This window comes from Cicer arietinum, chromosome 1 (assembly GCF_000331145.2).
Source record: "Cicer arietinum cultivar CDC Frontier isolate Library 1 chromosome 1, Cicar.CDCFrontier_v2.0, whole genome shotgun sequence".
In the NCBI taxonomy this organism is placed as follows: domain Eukaryota; kingdom Viridiplantae; phylum Streptophyta; class Magnoliopsida; order Fabales; family Fabaceae; genus Cicer; species Cicer arietinum.
Window position 1 is genome coordinate 38,005,776 of NC_021160.2, and position 5,257 is coordinate 38,011,032.

Genomic DNA, 5,257 nt, shown 5'->3' on the forward strand with positions numbered 1-5,257 from the left:
CATGCACATAATGATCAAAAGGTCTTTATTCAGGTTGTAATGTGGCCGAAGTAAGGGTAAGATAATCCTAAGGAGACTAGGGTTAAAAATAAATAGGATAAACGAGTAATGATCAAGAGAGAAAAACAACATTACGAAGTAACTCAATAGAATATCATTTACTTTTATTCTCACACTCTCTTTGCTCGCAACACAACCATTTTCCTCAGTTTATTCCACTTTTTTTATTTTATTTTACATATATACTTTTTTTTTTCTTTCTTTTCATTTTCTCTCTTTTTATTTATTTAAATAAACCTCAAATTTAAACAAACAAGTTGAGCACCCCCACACTTATTTAAGGAAAGACTCATTTATCCCCCAAGATTGGGTCAATTCATTGTTTTTCACTTTTAGGCTTGTAATGAGCTATATAACAAAGAATGAATAATTAGGCTCAAATGGACTTAAACAAATGGATAATTGTAGGGTAAGCTTATTTTATCAAGAAATAAATGCCTATATCATTTCATTATATGCATGTGGACAAGAGTCAAATCAAATTCTAGTGTAACTAGCAATCACGAGTGAGATAACACACAAGAAAAAAGAAGATGGAAAAATGTATTCCATTCATATTAAGGCTCAAAATCTCACAAAGGTAGCATCTTCAAGCACATAGCTCTCATGGAATAGCTTGAGGCTTTGTCCATTTACTTTGATCACTTTTTCGGTGTTTTCACTTTTTATTTCCACTGCACCATGAGGAAAAATGTTAGTAACAACAAAAGGGCAATCCACTTGGATCGAAGTTTCCCAACCATAATTTTCAAATGGGAGTTGAACAGTAAAACTTTTTGGCCAATGGAAAATTTCTTCTGAGATATCATCTTATCATGAAAGTACCTAGGTTTCTCCTTATAGATCAAAGAGTTCTCATAAGCTTCAAGTCAAAACTCTTCAAGTGGTTGCAATTGAAGCTTTCTCTCCAAATATGCTTTCTCCATCTCAAGGTTACAACTCTTGACCTTCCAATAAGCATGGTGCTCTATTTCCACTGGGAGGTGGAATTCCTTAGCAAACACAAGTCGATAAGGCGACATCCCTATTTGTGTTTTGTAGGCTGTTCTATGAACCAAAAAAGCTTCTTCAAGCCGGTGGCTCCAGTCTTTCCTATTTGGATGCACCATCTTTTCTAAGATTTGTTTGATTGTCCTGTTTGAGATTTCAGCATGCCCATTAGTCTGGGGATGATAAGGTGTAGAAACTCGGTGCACAACCCCATACTTCCGAAGCAAAGCGTCTATGGTGCAGTTGCAAAAATGAGTGCTTTGATCACTTATAATGGCCCGCGTTATTCCAAATCTGCAAAAAATATTTGATTTGATAAAACCTGCAACAACTTTAGAATCATTAGTCCTAGTGGGTATTGCTTCCACCCACTTCGAAACATGATCAAGAACTAGTAAAATATAAACAAAACCAAAAGATATAGGAAAAGGGTCCATAAAATAAATGCCCACACATCAAATACTTCACAAAAAAGCATAGGATTGCTGTTCCTGCTATTTGGAACTGTTCACAAGTTTGAAAGTCTCAAAAGCATCTTTCAACAAAGTTATCCAAAAGAAACCCGAGTCTAATACTTTTCTAGCTCTCCGTTGAAGACCAAAATATCCCCCCAGCTTTAGAGGCATGACAAAAATGAAGAATGGATTGAGCCTCATGGAGGGAAACACATCGCCTAATCACCTAGTCACTACAAAATTTCCACATATATTGGTCATCCCACACATAGTATTTGACATCACTTTTAAGTTTGTGTATTTGTGTTCTGGATGCATTTGCAGGAAGTACTCCAACAACTAGATGATTAACCAAATCAGCAAACCAAAGAGTTACCTCACACAATTGTAGCAATTGGTCATCAGGGAAGTCATCTTGAATGGGGATGGGGTCCTCATCCATTTCTGTTCAGCTCAAATGATCTGCCACCAATTTTTCAGCTCCACTCTTATCTTTAATCTCTAAATCAAATTCTTGGAGTAACAACATCCATCGGATTAATCTCGGTTTTGCTTCTTGTTTCTTCAGCAAGAACTTCAAAGTTGCATGGTCAGTAAAAACAGCTACCTTCGAACCTAGCAAATATGATCTAAATTTATCAAGAGAAAAAACAATAGCTAAATGTTCATTTTCAGTGGTAATATAATTAGCCTGTGCAGAATCTAAAGTTCTAGAAGCATAATAAATAACATGGACAACCTTGCCAACCCTTTGTGCAAGGACTTCTCCCACTGTATAGTTGGATGCATCGCACATAATTTCAAAAGGGAGGGTCCAATTGGATGGCTGAATTATGGGAGTAGAGGTTTGTGCTGCCTTTAAGAAATCAAACGACATCTTGCATTTGTCATCAAAGGTGAAGCTGGTATCTTTTTGCAACAAATTTGACAGTGGAAGAGCTATCTTGTTGAAATCCTTGATAAAACGCCTGTAAAAACCTGCATTGCCAAGAAAAAAACGAATCTCGCGGATGCAAAATGGGTAAGGCAAATTATAGATCACATCAATCTTGGTAGGATCCACTTCCATCCCATTCTTAGAGATCACATGTCCCAAAATTATGCCCTGTTCAACCATAAAATGACATTTTTCATAATTCAACACAAGGTTAGTTTCAATATCTCTATGCAAAACTCTCTCTAAATTTTTCAAGCATGCATCAAATGAGGAACCATAGACAGTAAAATCATCCATGAAAACTTCTATACAATTTTGTATCAAATCAGCGAAAATACTAATCATGGAGCGTTGGAAAGTGCCACGAGCATTGCATAGGCCAAAGGGCATCCTCCTACAGGCAAATGTGCCAAAAAGGCAAGTGAATGTGGTCTTTTCTTGGTCCTCGGGTGCAATATGGATTTGAAAATAACCAGAAAAACCATCAAGAAAACAATAATGTGACTTACCAAACAACTGTTCAAGCATATGATAGATGAATGGTAAAGGAAAATGATATTTTCTAGTTGCCTGGTTTAGTCTCCTGTAATCGATGCATACGCTCCAGCCGTTCTGCACTTGTGTGGGGATAAGTTCAATGTTTTCATTTTTAACCAATGTGAGTCCAATTTTCTTAGGGACTACCCGCACAAGACTCACTTATTGACTATCATAGATAGAGTATATGATGCCTACTTTCAAAAGCTTGGTCATTTTTTTTTGGAAAATCCAGAATTAATGGGTTAAGTCGCCTTTGGGGCTGCCTGACTGATATTACCCCATCCTCTAGTAGTATCCTATGCATACACATGGATGGACTAATACTAGAAATATTAGCCAAGGTCCATCCGATTGCCTTCCTGTGTTTTCACAAAATCTGCAACAACTTTTCTTCTTGTTCATCTTCATGTTTGGCTGAAATAATCACAGGTAACTTGCCACTTCCTTCTAAATATGCATATTTCAAATTTTCAAGAAGTGGTTTAAGCTCTATAGTCGGTGGCTGCTTAATGGAGGGTACAACACAAGTGACTAAAGCTAAGTCTGCAAAATCAATTATGTTAGTAGAAATATCAATATTAGCACAATGATAAACCTGCAAAGCAACTTCGACCTCAGCACACACAAAGCACAATTGAGTATATGTACATAATTCACAAGTATAAGTATCATCAAAACCAGACAATGAAGGAAAATCAATAGAAAGCATATCGGGGTAAGTGTCATCAACCAAATTTGCAAGTAATTCAATTTAAAAAATATACTGCTCTTTCATGGGGTGTTTCATAGCAACAAATATGTTAAATTTTACAATGCTATCACCAAATTCCATGGATAAAGTTCCATCATGTACATCAATTTTTGTTCTAGCAGTTTTCAAGAATGGAATGCCTAAGATGATAGACGCCCTGTTGGACTTATTCTCTCCCTCTCCCTCCATGTCCAGAATGTAAAAATCTTCAAGAAATTACAATTCATTAACTTGAACAAGTACATTCTCCTTAAGTCCAGCAAGGCGAGCATTGCTCCTGTTCTCCAATTAAATGGTAACACATGTACTTTGTAAAGGTCCAAGAGCATGAGAGTTAAAATTAGATGTAAGCATAAAATTAATGGAAGCTCCTAAATCTAACATAACATTTTCAAATTGTCTATTGCCTATGGTACACAGAATAGAAAAAGTTCCTGGATCTTTGCATTTATGAGGCTTGGGTTGAATGAGGGCTGAAACATTTCGCCATATGTTTACCCTTTCATTACATTTTAACCTTATCTTGTGTGTGCATAACTCTTTTAGAAATTTGGCATATCTTGGGATGTGTTTAATTACTTCAAGGAGGGGAATATTCAATTCCACCTTCCTAAATGTATCCAAGATCTCCCCGTCCCTATCTGCCTCGTCCATTTTCTTAGTCTTCACTATCCTTTGAGGAAAAGGAAGTGGTATATTTTGCTCAATATCAACAATTTTGGGTATCGAAGTGTCCTCGACAACTTTGTTATTTTTCACAGCAATTTCAGGTACCTTTGGTATTTCAACAGCTTTCCTAGACCTCAATGTAATTGCATTGACATTGAGAGCATTATGATTTACTATTGACTGTGCATGCAATTGGTTTGACCCCTAAGTCTGCAATTGATTAATTGAAATTGCTAGCTGACCAATCTTTGTTTCCAAATTCTGAATAAGGGAATCTGGTCTTTGTTTAAATTGGAGATTCTAGACAGCCATCTGTTTAACGAGGTCCTCTAATGAAGGTGCATTGTTTTGCTGTTGGGGAATGTTTTGCCGCAAATATGGAATGTTTTGATGTTGCAGAATATTTTGTTGTTGCTCCCTAGGTTGCTGTTGCACATATGAATTCCCCCATCTCATGTTGGGATGAATTCTCTAACCAAGATTGTACCTATTAGATGACAGGTCATAGTTGGCTTGAGGATTGTATATATTTGTTGCATATGCTTAACGAGCATCAACAATTGGATCTTCTTGCAATGTAGGTTATGACTTTGTAGGATGCTCTGGAGAAGTGAAAATACCATATACCACTGCTTAAGTTTTACATATTGTCAATTTTTACCAGGATTGTACCTGTTAGATGACATATCATAGTTGACTTGAGGATTGTATATATTTGTTGCATATGCTTGATAAGCATCAACAATTGGATCTTCTTGCAATGTAGGTTATGAATTTGTAGGATGCTCTGGAGAAGTGAAAATACCGCATACCACTGCTTGGGTTTTACATTATTGCCAATTTTTTTTACTAAAA